This window comes from Galleria mellonella, unplaced genomic scaffold, assembly GCF_026898425.1.
Source record: "Galleria mellonella isolate WM207_F2 unplaced genomic scaffold, CSIRO_AGI_GalMel_v1 utg63, whole genome shotgun sequence".
Lineage (NCBI taxonomy): Eukaryota > Metazoa > Arthropoda > Insecta > Lepidoptera > Pyralidae > Galleria > Galleria mellonella.
Window position 1 is genome coordinate 1,044,922 of NW_026442130.1, and position 22,801 is coordinate 1,067,722.

Sequence of the window (22,801 nt, forward strand, 5' to 3'; positions counted from 1 at the left end):
ACAATCGAGGTTGCATACTGAAAAATCCAATACATTCAATCAGAAGCACTGTGTCGTGTACATGTTTCAAACAAAGGGCGGATTTTGTTTTCAGTATTTGTATAGAATTTTTTTTTTCGCTGTTTCCACATTTTTTTCCGGGCAACACAAGGGTGGGCTCTGTGGAGCTCGAATAAGTTGAAAATGTTAGGGTTGCCAGTAATTTTGTTTTTTATTTCCAATTGAATATCCTGTTTATAAAACAGTACTTATATTATATTTAACACTATTTGTATTTTATGGTTTCATTTGCCTGAATTAGTATATAAAGTGTTCAGTATGTTAAGTTAGGATATACCCTATTCGTATACATTGTTAATGCATTTATAAATGTTGTGAGCAAGGGTGGACTTATCTCTGACAGAGATCTCTTCCAGTCAACCCAGTACAGTTAGAAAGCATTCATTAGCGGGTAGTTAAAATGCATGAACCACTATTAATACTCCCAATACGAATAACTATTAATACTAATAAATACATAAACATATACACAATTTATTATTAAAATTTATTATATAAATAGGATTTAAACAGTTGAATGGTCATTTATATTTAATAAAAGATATCCTACTTTATTTTCTTTGATAAAATATTTTTGTCAGTAAAAAAAAAGATATTATTTCCCATTAGTCAGACATTGGTACAAACCATAATACGAAATAAAGTATTATTAAAATTTTTAAAGATTATTAAATATTAGAGATTGTACATTTAAATAAATAAACATAAAATTAACAGAGATTTCAAACAGTCAAGTTTCTTGCGGATTTTTCTCAGTAGATAACACATTTCGAACTCTGTATTAAAATCATAAAAGAATTGTGATTTAAAAGTGCTTGTAGACAAATTTATTTGTATATAAATTATTAGAATTATGAAAAAACTTATTTTCAGAAATAGTAATCATCGTCATCGTCAAGATATCAGCTGTTAATTGTCGACTGGTGACCATAGGCCTCTTGTTATTAGGGAGGGGGGGGGGAGGGTTCCAGTAGTTGTCATGTTTGGCAGACGGTTTATTTACCGCAGTTAGGCTTTGATGATGTTTTAAAAGGGACCCTACTGCCTATTATTTGACTATTAAAATACTTAGTTGCCTCTTATGTGACTTACGTGAAATTTGCCCATTGGTGGCACATCTTATTTCCGGACCACACAACGGACCACACATATCAAAAATAGTAATATAACTGTAAAACCAGCAGCGAATTGGAAAATAATAGATTTTTTTTTAATTTTGAATATTTTTTTGGTATAACGTCTCATTTAAAGTGTGTGTCAACCCTATGTTTAAGGCGGAGCGTTCACTGGTCACGCCCTTTCGATATTTTCCACTATATTTGTACAGGCGCTTATATTGCAAAAAATATTTAGCGAAATCATGACTAGTATTTGTTGAGCGCAGATAATACAAATGATTGGAGAATCCATGCCAAAAATCCATCCGGCCGACCTGATGGAAAGTGGTAACCGTTGCCTATAGACATGAGCAGTACCATGGACATAACAGAGTATACTGTTTCACCCACGATATCCCCAATGCGTTGCCATTCCTGAGGACTCAGGTGTTATTCCATTGTACCCTGTAAATTCACGCCATATCCCACCCTTCAAACCGAAACACAGCCATGCAAACACAACTGCTTCACGGTAGAAACACGAAACACGAAGCTACCTCATCATGTGTTATAGTTGTGAGTATAGTAATTTATTTTACTTATTTAAAAGCAAATCGAATTTAATTCATGCTATGGTTATTTACAATATAATTCGAACCACAGCAGCTCATCGAGTGCGCGTTTTATTTTTAATTGAAACATACATTAAAACAGTATTTTAACCATTCACAGTTTCTCGTTTCAGTTGCCGCGAGCTATAATGGAAAATATTACCTTATTTACCTTCCACCGTATGGAAGTTCATTACGTTTAAACTAAAAGAGGGGGGGGGGGGTATTTCAACATATTTCATACACTACATAATATTTACATTATATTTAGGTATAATCAATATTTATTTATTAATGAAGGTTATTTTTTTTTATGTGTGAAAATGGTATGGTAACCCCGCCTGCGCTAACGGGATACGCTGGCCGAGCACCAGTGAAGGGTGATAGATGAGAATGAAAACAGGCCAGTTAGCCCATCATGATGAATTCAACAGGAATTAACCATGGTAGTTTCCAGCGGGAACCGCGAGGAAGTCGACTTGGTTAAATATATTGCTAGCAATGGGATTCTCAGTATTTATTACTAACAATCCCTTTCCCCGCATTAATGAAGGTTTATATATTTATATATTCGCCGTGTGGTCCCAGCATAGAATAGTCCACCATTTCCTTTCCCGTGACTGTCGTAAGAGACGACTAAGAGAGGGCAAGGGATAGGCAGGAGCGTCCCTCTAAAAACATCTCTAAAGCTTAATTGCGGTTACCTGGTTGTAAGTTGCATAGAATAAAAATACTTAATTGTACACAAAAATTACATTGTTATAAATTATTTTGAATAAAGATTTAGATACAAGTAAAACCGCGTACTGTAGTTAATCTTTAAATGGTTGATTGCTCATAAGTTATACATAAATTGTATATTTCGAGACTGGAATACAGAAATACATTAATAACGTAACAATAGAGTCCGCAAACTAGTTGACCGTGTCCGAGTATCATTACAATTATTCCAACAAACTTGAGCAAACTCCAACAAAAATCTATCGCCAATTCATAAGCGACAAGCGATTATGTACATGTATATTTAATCTGTCCGACTCGACCCACTGAAACTGCGTAATGATGTTGCATCTCTGTGCATCTTCTACCGAATTTATCATGGGGAGTGCTCTGAAGAATTGTTCGGATTGATACCCGTTGCTGATTTGCACCATCGTACAACCCGCCATAAACTAAAATTTCATCCCAACCATCTGTACGAGTAGCGGTCCTCCACCGTGCGTTTTTCAAGGCACTTTCTTCTACGCACAACCACTCTTTGGAATCAACTTCCAGCAGCAGTATTTCCGAACCGATACGACAACATAACCTTTAAGAAAAGAGCATATTCCTTTTTAAAAGGCCGGCAGCACACCTGCAGTGCCATAGGTGTTGTGAGTGACCATGGGCGGCGGTAGTCACTTACCATCAGGTGAGCCGCATGCTCGTTAATTCCCTGTATTGTAAAAAAAAAATAGTTTTTACAGACGACTTTGCCCGTGTAATATTCGATTCGACGCGTATTTTATTTTGAGCTATGAGCCTGAATCTAAAATTTCACGTGTTAATGAAATTACACATAGATTATCAACCCCAGTTTTATCCCCTTAGGGGTTGAATTTTTAAATTTTTCACTTATTATTTACCTACGCTATGTAAAGAACTTATGTGCAAAATTGAAAATTTGTAGACTCAGCGGTTTTGGCTATACGTTGGTATATGGGTCAGTCAGTCAGTCACTCAGCATGCTCTTATATATCTATATAATATATTACTAATGTTTACACTTTCGACCGACTTTGTTTACATAAATGGAATATGTTAATTAACTAGGATGAAAATGTTCTATATCCAGAGGGAGACTTTGTACAAAAGTCGATTGCTTGGGTACCTTTGTCCTATTCGTGTTTCAACCGTGAAGCAGTTGGGTTTGCATGGCTGTGTTTCGGTTTGAAGGGTGGGATATGGCGTGAATTTACTGGGTACAGAGGAATAACACCTGAGTCCTCAGGAATGGCAACGCATGGGGGGTATCATGAGCGAGACAGTATACTCTGTTATTTCCATGGTCCGTCAGCTTATTTGCCATTCTAAGTTGTATATAAAAAAAAATCCTTAATGCTAACTGTACATCGAATTTGATTACGATTGACGTATCTGGTAAAATACCAAGATATAAAAAGTGTACATATCATCAAAAAAAAAAAAAAACACCAAAACCTCGCTGCTGTTGTCAACCCGCCTGCGAAGCATGGCATCTTCTGGCAAAACACCACTTATAAGGAAGCCCTATATCCAGCAATGGTCAGTTAATGGCAAATAGAATAATTATAAAAATAATAATGTTAAGAATATAAACGCTTATGAAACTTAATTTTTTCGTAATTGTTTTTAAAGACGCTTACGCTTATAACTTGTACACTAGCGTACAACGAGTTCAAATGTTAAGGTGACAGCGAATTTACTATTACGTTTGCAACATTTGTTTACTGTTTATTCTGACCTTTGCATAATCAATATCTGTTATGAACGGCCATATTGCTTGTTACGTTTTGATTTATTTGATTTGTTTCGCCTGTATGGTCTTTTTTTAATGGATGATAATTGAATGGTAACCCTGCCTGCGTTAATGGTATACGCTGACGGGGCACCAGTGATGGATGATAGGTGAGGATGAAGTCAGGTCAATTGGTCAGTCGCCACTAATTTGACCATAATTAATCTCGATGGTTTCCAGGGGGAACCGCGTGGAGGTCGGCCTGACAGGGTATATTGTTAGCAATAGAGATTAAGTCCCCATTACTTCCCCTCCCCCCACGGGCCAGACCGTTAGTAACTTATAGTAAAATATTACGTAGTTATTGATGCTAAATAAGATAGATGCTCTTTATTGTTTCCTCCAAAAGATCACAATAGTAAACTTATTATAAATATAAACAATTACAAGAAATAATCACAATGAGAAAACAATGGGCGACCTTATCGCTAAAAGCGTTCTCTTCCAGGCAACCTTTGGACGGAGAGGAGTAATTATAAACAGTTTGATCGGAGGCACGATGAAAAAAAATCTGTTAATTCTAAATATGGACATGTGATAATAAGTAATAAGGTATTATAGTAATAAAAGATTACATATATTGATTAACTTATTGTTATAATATTTTCTCTTCACCCGAAATTGATTTTTATGTCGAGGTATTTAATGACTATTGTTGTTTGTAGTTACATATTTTATTATATTATTTCATTATATCAATTTGTCTGCTGTCTGTACGTAATAATGAAAGAATTTCTTGTTGCTTTTAACGTACATGTGGTGCTTTTATTATAAATGCTAAAGTCTAGACTAGGAGACATGTGTAATTTTAGCATACATTCCGCCCAGACAGTTGTAATACTTATATATATATATATATATATCAGCCGTTACCTGTACACAGCCTCGACATAGAGGGCTGTCTGTGGCTCTTATTGTGTATAAATGTTTGTTTAATGGACAATGGTCCGTTATTGTCCCTATCATTATTATGAGCAACACCATGGACAGAACAGAGTATACTATTTCCCCCATGATACCTCCCTATATTGCCATTCCTGAGGACGCAGGTGTTATTCCTCTGTACCCTGTAAATTCACTGCCATATCCCACCCTTCGAACTGAAACACAGCAATGCAAACACAACTGCTTTACGGTTGTAACACGAATGGGACTAAGGTTCCCAATCAAACGACTTTTGTACAAAGTCTCCCTCAAGCTATGGTAACTGACAGAGAGTCGCTTAAGAATATATACCTGAGTAAACTGTTAGTCTATTCTAATGACGTAACTTAACTACAACTTAGAAAGTCAATGCATAATTTAGAACAAGCAAGCTAGATATGCCCTTGACTTAGATTTAACTTAAGAGTCGACGGGGACCGTAAAAAATACTTGAAATAATCAATATAAATTTATGTTTTATAACCATGCTTTTGTTAACCGTTTTTATATATATCTTTTGTTATTATGTATGATATAGGTAATCCATTAGACTATGAAACAAGAGATATCGTGGGCGTCACAGTGTATCCTTATTTTATGGGTGATAATGGAATGGTAACCCCACCCGCGCTATTGGTATACACCGGCGGGGCACCAGTGAAGGATGATAGATGAGGATGAAAGCAGGTCAGTTAGCCCATCGTGACGAATTCAACAGGAATTGTTCACGATGGTTTCCCGGGGGAGCCACGTGGAGGTCTTTTTTTTATACAACTTACAATGGCAAACTAGCTGACGACCCACCTGATGGAAAGTGGTAACCGTCGTCTATAGACATGAACAGTACCATGGATATAACACAGTATACTATTTCGCCCATGATGTCCCCCCATGCGTTGCCATTCCTGAGGACTCAGGTGTTATTCCTCCGTACCCAGTAAATTCACGCCATATCCCACCCTTCAAACCGAAACACAGCCATGCCAGACACAACTGTTTCACGGTAGGAACACGAACGGGACAGAGGTGGCTAAGTAATCGACTTTTGTACAAAGTCTCCCTCTGGTAAAAATATCAGCGGGCTGTCTTGTGGCCGTGTCGATTATTCGTACATTTATATTTCCATTAAACTCCATCGAAACATACTGTACACGTGTAAAGATTAATGTTTAATTTACGTACATTAAATCCAGGTGTCAATTATGTTATCAATTATAAATATAATTTACGTACAAAACATGCGTAAGAGACTACAGACTTGATAATATAACACCTGGCGTGTTGAATGCGAGCATTTGTCACGTGCTGGTAGTTAAATTTAATTAGATATTTTATTATATTACTAGCGGCCCGTCCCGGCTTAGTACAAAAGTCGATTGCTTGGGCACCTCTGTCCCATTCGTGTTTCAACTTTGAAGCAGTTGTGTTTGCATGGCTGTGTTTCGGTTTGAAGGGTGGGATATGGCGTGAATTTACTGGGTACAGAGGAATAATACCTGAGTCCTCAGGAATGGCAACGCATGGGGGGTATCATGGGCGAAACAGTATACTCTGTTATGTCCGTGGTACTGCTCATGTCTATAGGCGACGGTTATCACTTTGCATCAGGTGGACCGTCAGCTTGTTTGCCATTCTAAGTATAAAAAAAAATTAAGACTATTTTCCGCGCTTAGCCTCTTATAATCCAGATATGAGAAAAAATATCGCTAACTACAAATTATGGGTCAACTTCGAATTGATAATTTGCTTTTAAAACTTAGAAAACCATACCAAAAAATACAATGCAATTGTGAACCTTCCTCTTTAAAAGTCGGTTAAAAACGAGTACTCCAATTCCATAACTCCATTTGCTATTGGAAACAAAATACAACAATTATTCGGATCGTGAGCTAACAGAACTACTTCGTGACCTCATTGCTGAAACGAGAACTGTATGTAAAATGAACTTTGAAACCTTTGGTGAATAGTTTAAAATCCATTGATAGTATAATTTCGCGTGTCTATTTTGTCGAGTCGAAATGAAGGGCAGTAAGGTAAAGTATCTGATACATAAACACGGTAATTATATTGCGGTTCTTAAAACATCCGTACTTGGTATTACTGGCACAAACATTATTATAGATAATTTATTTGAAAAGGTCTTTAGACTTTAGGATTACGTGGGACGCAATGACGTAGGCTTGGTTACTGTAGAAAAAAATTAGGATTACAACATTAAAAAGTGACTAAGGAACCTTAATAGTCGTGCGATAGGCACCGTGATGTTTTTTTTTTATTAACATTTTGGTCCTTCGAGCCGGATTCGAACTAACGACCTATAGATAGAAAAAAACCAAGATGGTTTTGTAATATTAATAAGCATCAATAGCTATACAAATATCTTTTAAACTAATTGATTGTGGGGAGAAAGGGATTGTTGGCAATGGATTTTGACAGCCCCATTGCTAGCAATATGCCCTATTAGATATACTTGCACGTGGTTCCTCCTGGAAACCGTCGTGAATAATTCTTGTTGAATTCGTTACGATGGGCTAACTGATCTGCTTCATTCTCACCTATCATTCTTTTTTTTTATACCATTGAGGTGGCAAACAAGCATACGGCCCACCTGATGGTAAGTGGTTACCGTAGCCTATGAACGCCTGGAATACCAGAGGTATTACGCGCATTGCCGACTCTGAAGAAACCTCTTTATCCCCCTTTTGAAGAACCCCATGCTGTAGTCTCTTGGGAAAACCTCGGCAGGGAGCTCATTCCATAATCTGAGTACACGTGGGAGAAAACATCTCTGAAACCGCGTTGTACGCGACCGTTCTTCATTGGTGCCCCGCCGGTGTATATCGATAGCGCGGGTTACCATTCCATTATCATCTATTAAAAAAAAAAAAACTGTGATTGCAATAAAATAATACGTTTCAATAATGGCGAATTGAATATTACGTAGACCCGTATTGACGTTTCCGGCGATAAATACAACATAACAATCTGTAAATAGAAATACATAATACATGACAAAGTGCTTATTGTTCGCACCATAAAACGTACTGTGGATTCGAATTCGCAGTATCACAAAAGAGCGCCAAGTCCCTACAAAGATACGAAAATATTTTTACGATGTTCCCAAAAAAAAAAAAAAAATTACGTGTATTTCATGCAAGTGCATATTGCACATTCTACTGTCGGTATTAACTGTAATTTACGGTTTTTTTGGCGTTTATCGTTCTATGTCAACTGAGAGTCGATCCGGTTTTATGACCCTGCGCGAGCGTATTGTGAATCATTTTGAACGGCCAAAGAATATTTAAATTATATTAATGCAGATGTGACATTACATTAATATGGGTATTACTTTATAAAATTCGTTATCAGACCTTGTCATTTCTGAGATATAGAAAGAAGCGACTGAGGTTTTTTCCTTTTTTTTTGTAATGGCTGGCAATGAGAGGACAATTCCGCCTGCACCATCGGCCGAGCAATAATGAGAAATAATAAGCGAGGAAAAAAGCAGACGGCCTATCATGAAATGTTTTCCGAAATTTCGAAGCCAAACGAAACACAAATTTGATGTATAAATTATATAATACATGACGTTTGGAAATATTAAAAATGTTAAAATATCGTTCCTTTGGACTTTTATGATAGGATGTATGACGAACGAAATGTTAAACTCCATTTATTGGTCCGATTTTGGTATAAACAAAAACACGAAATTGAATCCGAAAATTCGGTATTTCCTTTCATGGTAGACCCGGAGATCAGTTGGTCCATCGTAATGAATTCAACAATAATTAGAAGTTTCCAGAGAGTATCGCGTGGAGGTCGACCTGATAGAGTATATTTATAGCAATGGAGCTGTTTTTTTTTTATTGGATGAAAATGGAGTGGTAACCCCGCCTACCCTAATGGGATACGCTGGCGGGGCACCAGTGAAGGGTGATCGATGAGGATGAAAACAGGCCAGTTAGCCCATCATGATGAATTCAGCAGGAATTAATCATGATAGTTTCCAGGGGGAACCGCGAGGAGGTCGACCTGGTTGGATATATTGCTAGCAATGGGATTCTTAGTCTCCATTACTAACAATCCCTTTTCCCCCTAACCAATGGAGCTGTTAGACTTCAATATCAACAATTACTTTCTCTCCAAGGCAACTGAGGTAATAACTACTGTAATACACCATGCCATTTAAAGGTAAAGAATGGGTTATTATGTTAATTTGATTATTATGGTGTGATAAGCGCAACATGAATTTACTTAAAAACATTATAAAATTAATTAATTTCAAGCTTATTATTGCTATTTATAAGAAATTAGTAATAAATTGTATTATTATTTAACTATGCACTCGACATAATTCCAGTGCTATTATTATGTTTTATATATACTAATATATATTTGACATATATATAAATAAATGTAGGCGACACTCCGTCTATATATATATATATATATAGGTATAGAACCGACTTCAAAAAAGGAGGTTCTTAAGTTATATTTTTTGTTTTCTTTTTATCTTCATTACCTTATAACTCCGTCAGTTGTATATCAAATTGGATTTTTTTTATCTATAAGCATATATTTACCAGAGGGAGACTTTGTACAAAAGTCGATTGCTTGGGTACCTTTGTCCCATTCGTGTTTCAACCTTGAAGCAGTTGTGTTTGCATAGTTGTGTTTCGGTTTAAAGGGTGGGATATGGCGTGAATTTACTGGGTACAGAGGAATAACACCTTAGCTCTCAGGAATGGCAACGCATGGGGGGTATCATGGGCGAAACAGTACACTCTGTTATGTCCATGGTACTGCTCATGTCTATAAGCGACGGTTATCACTTTCCATCAGGTGGGCCGTCAGCTTGTTTGCCATCCTAAGTTGTATAAAAAAAAAAACAAAAAGATAACTCTTGTAGAAAGTTTATCTAAATCAATATACAAATTAGTAGTTTAATTTTGAAATTAAAATAATTGGAGTCGATTTTTTTCTTTATTGAAAACAATTTTAAATAAATATTGTGATCAAAAATACTTCTCTATTTACATCGTATATTTGTTTTATAGATAGCAGTCGGAAAAACATTCATTTACATACGTCAAATATGTACTGAGAGAAATTGCCTACACTCACCGTCGAATATTTATTAATCTTTGACATAAGCTTTGAAAAGATGAGATTAATTCTTAACCTTTACAATGTGCTCGCATCGAACGGGTTTACGGCCCGTCGCAAATTTGAAATTTAGGCCGCTTTCAGATAAATTGACTCACTTGGCTCGTATTTTACAGTGCACGCATTATAATATAAATATATATTTTGTACCGTTTCAATATAAGCATTGTTATTTATATTATATATATATATATATATATATTCTTTATTGCACTTGTAAATTACATATAAAATAATGTATTTATAAATGTTGTAAGCAAGGCTGGACTTATCTCTGACAGAGATCTCTTCCAGTCAACCCAGTACAGTGAGAAAGCATTACGTTAGCGGGCAGCTGAAGTGCCACAACTATTAATACATAAACAAATATACAGTTAAATATAATACCATAAAAAAAAAATTACAAAAATTCGTATAACTCACAATTAGTTATGTAAAATGTCGTAATGATACTATCAATCATAAACACCTCTGTCTAGCCCTTCGGTGATAAAGTCGTGTGCATATAATATTATTATTATTAAACAGGTGATATGGTAAAAAGTTAATTATGGATTACGCGGAGCACGATCAAAACAAGTTTAGTATGATAAGCAGAAAATTACCAAGTTGGTTTTATAATAGCTTAATCGCTATGGAGTATCTTGTACAGCTGTTTGCATGTACTCGTTGCCTCGAGAAATGCCTACTTTGAAACAAACGTAAAGTACCGTATGCAAGCATCTATTTATTTAGTTACAACCGACTTCAAAAAAGGACAGGGTTCTCTCTCTAATTGAAAGAAAGAAAAAAGAAATATTTAATGCTTAATTTCACATTAAAAAACATTAAAAACACATAATAATAGAAAGAATTTAATAATAAATAAACAAATAATGAAAAAGAATAAGCACTAAAATATCACTCAGCTCTTAAAAAAAAAAAAAATATATATATATATATATATATATATATATATATATTGAACTTGTTTTGCTTGTATTCTTTTAACCAACTTCAACACGAAGCAGGTTTTTATTTTGGTTGTATTTTTTTTTACTTTTGTTAATTACATACGTCTGTTATGAATCGATTTGGAAAATTGTGTTATTGTCTGAAAGGATACACTTACATTTCGAAAAATTGCATCTTTTATTTTTCAAGTTATAATCTTTTTGGAAATTGCTAATTCTATATTCTTAACATCTTCTTCTTCTTTGACTCCCACTCCTATCGTTAAGGTTGGACAACATAACGTTAACCCTAATTTTTGTAGCTGCCACTCTGATAAGCGAGGTGGTGCTACAGCCAAACTATTCCCGCTGGGGTGGAAAGGCTTTTTAGTAATATACCAGTCCCATTGCTAGCAATATACCTTAACAGGTCGACCTCCGCGTGGTCCCCCTGGAAACCATCGTGTTGCATTCCACGTATATTTATCACAATGGGCTAACTGACCTGCATTTTTATTGTCACCTATCTTTCTCCCCCATCTAAACACACTTGGAATTCAGTACGATGGTATGTGGAGTAGATGTGTGTGACCATGTGGAGGTCGACCTGATAGGCTATATTGCTAGCAATGAGACTGGTAGTCTGCATTACTAATAATCCACATGGGTAGGTTATATCTTAATTTAGTACACATAATACTGTGTGTACTGATTCACGCGAGCAATACCGCGCGATACTGCTAGTCAGGAATAAGTATAAAGATCATTTACAGTCATTTCTTTGACTGGTTGCTAGGCAACGCTTCATTAATAATATATTTAGCATGTTTCCTAGATATGGCATATAAAGTAACATATTATATATGTATATATATTTTTTTGTTAAAGTACAAATGCTTTATGGAAAAGCTTCTTATAAACAATTATAAATGATACAAACCAGTAAGACAAAGGTCCCTTTAACTTCAACTCAATTCAACTTGATTCAAGTAAGAATTTTTCTTTAATTTTTTACCAGAGGGAGACTTTGTACAAAAGTCGTTTGCTTGGGCAACTCTGTCCCATTCGTGTTTCTACCGTGATGCAGTTGTGTTTGCATGGCTGTGTTTCGGCTTGAAGGGTGGGATATGGCAGTGAATTTACAGAGTACAGAGAAATAACACCTTAGTCATCAGGATTGGCAACGTATGGGGGGTATCATGAGCGAAACTGCGTACTCTATTATGTCCATGGTAGTGTTCATATCTATAAGCGACAGTTACCACTTTCCATCAGGTGGGCCGTCAGCTTGTTTGACATTCTAATTTGCATAAAAACAAATATACAAAATACGGAGTCTTTATGAAGCCACCATACCATACCACGGGCGTCACAGTATATACTGTGAAGTCCATATTACTGTTTATATCTTTATGCAATGGCTACTATCCATCAGTTGGGTCGTCAGCTTCTTTGCCACTCTGAATTGCATAAAAAGCTGCAATGGTCTCGCTTGATAAGTGTGACGATGGCAATGTACCTAATCGACTATGTCCATCTATCCGTCTCGCCGTCCCACCCTCATGAAAAAGTACATTAAACACATCTGTGTTGCGTCCAGCTAATTCTCACGTGTTCAACATTGCGATCTCCCGTTTACGATCTAATATCTTGTCGTAAAACATAAATTATGTGTATTAATATATTGGTGTAACAAATGAATGGTTATTTTTGTTGGGAAGGTGTACGGACCCCTAGCGAAGTTTTCGCAATTTCACACGGGCAATCCTACTAAAGTTACGATCTTTATTGTTAGCTAGCTATATGGTGTGGCTTTTCCTGCTTGAATTTCTGTTTATATTGTCCTATGTATTAATCTAGGATGTGAGTCTCTAATCTCATATCTTAGATTAAGTCATTGGGTAATTTATTCTATATATATATATATATATATATATATATATATATATATATATATATATATATATATGTGTATATATATAATTTATTAATTAATTCTTAATTTTATAATACATTTATTTATTTATATTATATATATAATTAATTAATTTTTAATTACTTATTAATAATTTATAATATATTTATTTATTTTTATAATTTATTTCTCAATAATTTTTATTTATTATATTTTTTTATTTTAAAATTTATTCTCGATATCTAATTTTGTACAAATCTATTTATTTGTTTAAGATTGAGTAACATATTTAAAAAAAAAAAATTATACAACTTAGAATGGCAAACAAGCTGACGGCCCACCTGATGTAAAGTGGTAACCGTCGCCTATAGACATGAGCAGTACCATGGACATTACAGAGTATACTGTTTCGCCCATGATACCCCCCATGCGTTACCATTCCTGAAGACTGGTGTTATTCCTCTGTACCCAGTAAATTCACGCCATATCCCACCCTTCAAACTGAAACACAGCCATGCAAACACCCAAGGAATCGACTTTTGTACAAAGTCTCCCTCTGGTAATACATTGAAACATATATAATAAGATACCTAAGAATATTTAGGATCTGTCTTTTATTAAATTTAAAATTGTTATTAAAAACAATTATTGAATAACGCCTTGCCCATAATGGCAGTGTTGCCAGTAGTTGCCACACTTAGCAAGCGGGTTGGCAACCACAGTTAGGCTTTTGGCAACGTTTTAAGAGAGACGTTTCTCCTATCTTTTGATCGTTAAGTTCTCTTAGTTGCCTCTTACGACACCCATGGGAAACAAATTTAAAATTAATTAAAATTCATTTAATAGCTTTTGCGTGCATCAGTAACAAACATTGTGTATAAATTCGAAAGTTTATGAAGATATATGAACAATATTATATAATGGATTAGTAGGACATCACAGCTTAGAAACCTCTTGTGTATGTACCCGAGATGAGTATGCCAATTTGGGACGCATCTCCTTCTTTAAATTCGAAAAACCCATTGTCTCGACGTGTCCATTCAACTATTGGTATTTTTTTTATTGGATGAAAATGGAGTGGTAACTCCGCCTGCGCTAATGGGATACGCTTGCGGGGCACCAGTGAAGGGTGATCGATGAGGATGAAAACAGGCCAGTTAGCCCATCATGATGAATTCATCAGGAGTTAACCATGATAGTTTCCAGGGGGAACTGCGAGGAGGTCGACCTGGTTGGATATATTGCTAGCAATGGGATTCTCAGTCTCCATTACTAACAATCCCTTTTCCCCCATCTACTGGTATGGTAAAAGCATATACGAGTACTAGGCATACCTCTATATTGTTTTTATTGAAATTAATTAATTATTAATTAAAATTTTCATCAAGGTCAAGATTAAGAAGATGTATTTTAATGTTTCATTAATTGGTGAGATTTTACAGCTAATGGCTTTACCGTGTAGATAGATAGATAATTTATTTGTACTAGTCACAGCACACAAAGAATAATTAACACAGACATACAGAAAGAGAGAGATAGAGAGAGAGAGAGAGAGAGAGAGAGAAAATAAATAAAAAAGGAAAATACATAAAAAAATATATACACAGATTTTTCGTGTATATGTGCTATAGTAATACAACTGTATATGTACCACTCCCATCGATATTTCTGTTAAAAAAATCTGTTTCACAAAAAAAATAGGCTTCAAATGTGGCAAACCCAGTTATTTTGATTTGTAAATAAAATTATTGAAAAAAATATTTATAGGATCAACCTATAAGAATATCCTTTCAGATAAAACAAGAATTAGTATCATCGTCTTCCTACCCTTATTTCACCAAATATTTGCTGTCGACATAATATCTTTTTCTCATTTGATGTCTACATAATAGTCGACATAATATCTTTTTCTCATTTGATGTCTACATAATAGTCGACATAATATCTTTTTCTCATTTGATGTCGACATAATAGTCGACATAATATCTTTTTCTCATTTGATGTCGACATAATATCTTTTTCTCGTTTGATGTCGACATAATAGTCGACATAATATCTTTTTCTCATTTGATGTCGACATAATAGTCGACATAATATCTTTATCTCATTTGATGTCTACATAATAGTCGACATATCTTTTTCTCATTTGATGTCGACATAATAGTCGACATAATATCTTTATCTCATTTGATGTCTACATAATAGTCGACATAATATCTTTTTCTCATTTGATGTCGACATAATATCTTTTTCTCATTTGATGTCGACATAATAGTCGACATAATATCTTTATCTCATTTGATGTCGACATAATAGTCGACATAATATCTTTATCTCATTTGATGTCTACATAATAGTCGACATAATATCTTTATCTCATTTGATGTCTACATAATAGTCGACATAATATCTTTATCTCATTTGATGTCTACATAATAGTCGACATAATATCTTTTTCTCATTTGATGTCGACATAATATCTTTTTCTCATTTGATGTCTACATAATAGTCGACATAATATCTTTTTCTCATTTGATGTCGACATAATATCTTTTTCTTTTCCATTCCTTTCCAATAAACATAAAAAATAGACTCAAATTAAAAACCTATATCTTTTTGAAGTCAATTAAAAAACAAGAATACAGACAAATTGAGAGAGAGATTTTGGAAGTGGTTTAAAAACAAACAGCGCACAATAATTGCGTCTTACATTCACAATTACCATCAGGGAATCGTTAAAAATTAATTCAGTTTATAACACGTTATCAACAGTACATAAAACAAGACATTTACGTTCGAATATAAAATACATTGAGAGATGGTACCGTTGACCACTTGACGCGAAAATTTCCTCGCAAAAATAGATGATAATAATTCTGTCACATATAAACGTACATACGAACGCGCGTATTTTCATTCATATATCAAGCCAATGAACTGTTACGCGCCTATTTTGAATTTTTATATTTTCTTTTTTGATGGGTGATAATGGAATGGTAGCCCCACCCGCGCTATCGGTATACACCAGCGGGGCACCAGTGAAGGATGATAGATGAGGATGAAGCAGTTCAGTTAGCCCATCGTGACGAATTCAACAAGAATTGTTCACGATGGTTTCCAGGCGGAATATCCCTGCTGTATATCCCTCGCCCTCCCTTAGTCGCCTCTTACGACACCCACGGGGAAGGAAGGGGTGGCCTATTCTATGCCTGATCACACGGCATTGCTTTATTACGATCCCTTATATCAATTTGGTGAATATCTCCCACGTGAAAACTTTGTTTAGTTACAATTTTATTATATTATGAAATCCACGCATACAAAGAAGCGAGCACAAAGATAGTTTATAATATTTATAAGGATAGTATTCATACAGTTAAATCATACCTAATGACAAATGACAAGTTAAGGATTATGCCTTGAAATTCATACAAATCGAAAATCATTACCCTCTTTCCTTCCACAGTTAGGTAAAAATATATGACCAATTAGGCGACGTGCTGAAGAAGGGCCAAATTAAAAGTACCCGTAACCGGCGAGCGTATATGAAAAGATTGATGAATGTGGAAGAAGCGAAAGAGGTTTGTTTGAATCGAAGCATTTGGCGTTCCATTGTTTCTGCCTACCCTAATGGGAGACAGGCGTGACAGATACGTATGTATGTAAAAATATATTTGCAAAAGTACAGTGTACACGAAAATTATATTAATTTATTACATACAGTGAACGTTAATTTACAAAAAAACATTAAACATGTAATAAGAAACGTGTAAAATATCACATTAGCAGTGTGACATGTGGACTTTATTGATGCAGCTACGTAGAACACTGAGAAGCATTGCCAAAAGAATTTAATTAAATCGTATATAACAAAGATACATAAGTGTATAATGCATATATTGTGATTTGCAAATATAAAAATATACATTTCGCGACGAAATAACAATAATAATTAATATTTCAGCCGTTAACTGCCCACTGCTGGACGTAAGCCTTTCCCATAAGGGAAATTTTGCCAGTAATAACAAGTTCAATAATAACAATGCCCCAATAATAATAACAGCCCAATTGTTTTGTCGGTTAACGGTCTTTTTTCAACTAATCTTATCTCTTTAATATAATCTAATCTCTTAGATACTGCTCGAATAATACGCCGGATTCTCTTCCTGAGCCCTGAACTTTGGCCGACTGTGCTTCTGCAGGGGGTTAGTTTGCCGTCTCCTCTCCTCTAATAATGTGAATATCAAATTAGTAGTAAATAGTTACCACAGGTAATATAGCCACAGTTAGACTTTAGAGATATTTTAAGAGGGACGCTGCTGCCCATCCCTTGCCATCCCTTAGTTGCCTCTTACGACACCCACGGGAAAGGAAGGGTTGGCCTATTCTATGCCAGACCACACGGCCGATCAAATCCTATTATTTAACTAGTATAGTGATTGGGTAGCAATCGTCTGAATGACTAACAAACTTTCATATTTATAATAATTAATTAAAATATGAATGGTTGTTTATACTTACTTGTACTTAAAAATTTGGGTAGTAAGGGTCTTTAGTTAGATCCGAAAACATTACAACCCGCAACATTCGCGCACCTAACTCGATTATCTGATTTACTGTCCTCAGACATCCCCAAACAATAACCAGCCCACCACAAACCAACGTATACAACCACAAAAATATTAAGACAGTAATTTACGAGTCTCATTGAGCGATGCCACGTTACAAAAACTAGCAAGGGCTCCGTTCAGAATGTAAGGGCCGTTGCACATCTGGAGATGCGCAAAACAAGCGTATGAAATATTTATTTATAGTGTTATTTTGCACAGATTAAAATATATCTACTGGGCGGACTTAATGCCTGATGGCATTCTTTACCAGTCAACCGTTACGCTAAACAGAGAGAGTAAATGGCGGTGCATTGATTTAACAAAAACAATTTGTAAATTAATCAATATTTTAATAATTAAATAAATATGTTTTAGAAATTTTTGAAAAGTTAAATCCGAGCACATTGGAATTTCATTTAATTTAAAAATATTTTTGTTTTGTTTCTTGAAACAAATGATTTAATACGTTTTAAAATGACTATTTGGTTATCATTTTACGTAACACAAAACAAAAATTACAAAAAACATAATACCGATTTTTCTGGATTAATACTACTTATATAAACTACTTAGTACTTTTTTTTCATATCTCTCAAACTCTCCTCATGGTCATTTGAATTTTTAGGATACAACAATCGATCCCAAAATAAAAAAAAAATCGTAAGAAAATCAACGGTGATCTTACGAGAGTGTCATTTAATTTTATATTTTATTACAATGCGAACAAAGTTGATAACGTTTTGGCAGTGGAGATAGCTCTGTTTTGCGCTACCTCAGATGTGTGCCGGCTCTAAGGTAACGTTATGAAAGTAAGTCCAACTGTTATAGCGCATATGCGTGCTCTGACCATAACACGCAGGCTTGTGGAAGCTGGACTTCACTAGGTATTAGATACGGGCAATCTTTAAAAAATACCACACAGTAATTTTATACCACTAATTAATACTATTATTCGAGTGAGGTGTTACTCCTTGATTTTTTTTATACAACTTAGAATGGCAAACAAGCTGACAGCCCACCTGATGGAAAGTGGTAACCGTCGCCTATAGACATGAGCAGTACCGTGGACATAACAGAGTATACTGTTTCACCCATGATATCTCCCATGCATTGCCATTCCTGAGGACTCAGGTGATATTCCTCTGTACTAAGTAAATTCACGCCATATCCCACCCTTCAAACCGAAACACAGCCATGCAAACACAACTGCTTTACGGTTGAAACATGAATGGGACAGAGGTATCCAAGCAATCGATTTTTGTACAGTCTCCCTCTGGAGAGTTTTTGACCTATTTTGGTTGTATACGAAGGGAAGAAAGTGGTATATCAAAGAACGCTTTTAAGTATTTTCCGAAACATGAAACAAAAGGCAATCATTTTTAAATGGGGGGAAGGGATTGTTAGTAATGGGAACCATCAGAACAAATATTATGGATCCTTTGGAAACTAGCTTTTCGTTAATTAACATCATGAGCTAACTGGCCTGACTTTATTCCGCACACATCAACCTTCATTGGTTCCTCGCCAGCATAAAGCGATATCGATAGCGCAGACGGGATTATTATACCATTACCGAGCTACAGACAGCCCTCTATGTCGAGGCTGTTTCGACGCTGAAGAAACGGCTGCTCACGTAATCCTGGAATGTGAGGCTGTGGCCCATCAACGTTTAGAAATCCTCGGAACGGTGAGGTTGCTCCGTGAGGCCTGTGAAGAACCCAGGAAGCTTCTGCGCTTCTGGGCGGAGCTAGGTTGGCTGTACTAGCCACGACTCATACACACAACGGCCTAAATGAGAGGCTTAGCGCGGAAAACAGAGTCTCTCACATTCACATTCACATTATACCATTACCGTCTGTAAAATAAAATAATATAAATGGTCCAAACATGAATCTGGATTTTCTGAGATCAATTATAAAAGATGTTTAGCAGTGGACAGATAATGGCTGAGATGATTATGATTGTTATTGTAAAAAAAATAGCTGATTAATCAATAGTAGAATTTACTGAGAATTTATTGAGGACAGAAGGGGAAAAATGTTAGGACACTTGATACGACACGACGAACTTATGAACATTATAATAGAAGGTAAGATAGAAGGAAGAAGGGGGAGAGGAAGACCGAGACATCGTTACATCAGGCAGATCAAGGAAGGAGTTGGTGTCGTGTCGTATCAAGAGGTGAAGAGACTCGCTGAAAATCGTAATGAGTGGCAAGAGCTCTACCGACAAGAGCGCAGCTCTTAAATAGGATAGATAGATAGAGAATTTACTGGATACAGAGGAATAACATCTGAGTCCTTAGGAATGGCAACGCATGGGGGGTATCATGGTCGAAACAGTATATATACTCTGTTACGTCCATGGTACTGCTCATGTCTATAGGCGACGGTAACCACTTTCCATCAGGTGGACCGTCAGCTTGTTTGCCATTCTAAGATGCATAAAAGAAAAAGAAGAAACTGTCAGAGTAAATAAAATTTTGTGGAGCAATTTCATATAATTATACAAAGTATCGTGTAATTTTCTAAATTTAATAATGATTCAGATTAAGCAGGTTAATTTTTTTATTATTTTACAGCACATAATGCAAAATAAAATAAAAAAAAAAAGGTTTATGCAGGTTTAGGCCAGCGTATTTATTATTTCACATGTATGCATTAAAAACTACGTATTCTCTTACCATATTTTCTGTGTAGCATCAGGAATAAAGTTTTTATTTGTAGATTTATATATATACATATATATATTGTAAAAATATTGAGTGCCGTGTCTAGACGATTGTTAGGCTATCGCTATTCAACCCGAAGTCTCCAACTAGAGACAATAATAATAAACAAAACAAGAGCGTGTACTGTGTACCCATCTAGTACATACTTGGGGTGACTGCCGCAACTGACGACATTAACACAAAATGTATTTAATACAATTATATTTTAGATTATTTATATAGAGTGTCTCCATACAAATGCTCTACACTCTTCTTCGAAACCCCCAGTCTCCTAACTACTTAAGGAGTAAATTCCATTATCTTTTTGAAACTCACGAACGTAACCTTCGTTCCAATAATACTCTCCAATTATCCTTCCCCTCTCACCGTACTGGTTACGCTTCAAACTCTTTTCTCCTACATTCTTCACGACTCTGGAACGCGCTTCCTGATGCCATTAAGAGACTACCGAATAAACCGTCTTTCAAAAAAGCGTTAACGCACACTTTTTATTTTTATCCGAGCAGTAAGTACTTTATATTATTCTCAATTTCGTGTATAATATAGTATATGTCATATATGTGTAAGTATATTTGTTATTTATATATATTTATTCGTTTATATATGTAACTTTAGTATGTATGTATATCAATAATTACTAGTACCGCATTCGAGTATCCTGACACTTCCCTATGGTTGACTGGGAGAGAATGCTTTTAGCATTATATCCGCCATATACACATATATGTACTAATGAATAAATAAATAAATAAATAAAATGCTTCGAGAAGAGCGTATCAACTTTTTCATACAATTTTGCGTGATAAATAGTTATGAAAGAAGAAGAAAGAAATAATTTAATCGAAGAATTTTGAGAAATTATGAGTGTTACCTTTATAATTTCTATATTTACTTTGCATTATAATTTTTGCATCTTTTTAATGCGTAAAAACTACATTTATTAATTAAATCATTAAATATTTATTAAATAAATTGTGTGGCATTGTTATGGAGAAAATAAACAAAATTTGACGTACATTCTGTTGATTAAATATTACTAATCAAAATAGTAATATGATTGTTTTTCCTTCCTCTTACCTTAATATTCGGGGTCGACGTAACACGTTTTCCTTTTCCATTCCTCTGTATTTGCTACCATTTCATTATTAACTCCTTTTCATATCATTTTTCACATATTTTCTGTCTTTCTCTATCATAAAGATAGTAAATATCACATCACATTCATATAACACATGTATTTATTTATTTATTCATTAGTACATATATGTGTATATGGCGGATATAATGCTAAAAGCATTCTCTCCCAGTCAACCATAGGGAAGTGTCAGGATACTCGAATGCGGTACTAGTAATTATTGATATACATACATACTAAAGTTACATATATAAACGAATAAATATATATAAATAACAAATATACTTACACATATATAACATATACTATATTATACACGAAATTGAGAATAATATAAAGTACTTATAGTACCTATATACGAATAGATATTTTATATATATTTTTTTAAATTCTCTTGAAGCTTGTCTATTACATTTTCATACCAAGATAAATGGTTTACTTCTTAATATTTCTGTATCTGGCACTATTATCAAACATCCACTGCTAGAGGGAGCCTTTGCACAAAAGTCATCTGCTTGGGTATCTCTGTTCTTTTCGTGTTTCTACCGTAGAACTGTTGTGTTTGCATTCGGTTTGAAGGGGAGGATTGGCAGATGACAGGGTACAGAGGAATAACATCTGAGTCCTCAGGAATGGCAACGCATGGGGGGTATAATGGGCGAAACAGTATACTCTGTTATGTCCATGGTACTGCTCATGTCTATAGGCGACGGTTACCACTTTCCATCAGGTGGACCGTCAGCTTGATTGTCATTCTAAGTTGTATAAAAAAAAAAGTTAAATTACAGGGTACAGAAGTATTACACCTTAGTCTTTAGGAACTTTAACTCATGAAGAATATCATGGGTGACGCAGCACACTCTGTTATATGTACTGTTCATGTCTATAGGTGAGGGAAATTGATAACCATTTTCCATCAGTTGGGCCTTCAGTTTTTTTGCCATTTTAAGTTACATAAAATAAAATCCTCTGATATACATTTCAAATTTTATAGGCCTTAAAAATAGTAAATATTCATAGTTTAAGTGGTCGTTATTCAGATCCACGGACGTTTTACTTAACTTGCCTACTTTTGTATTGTAGT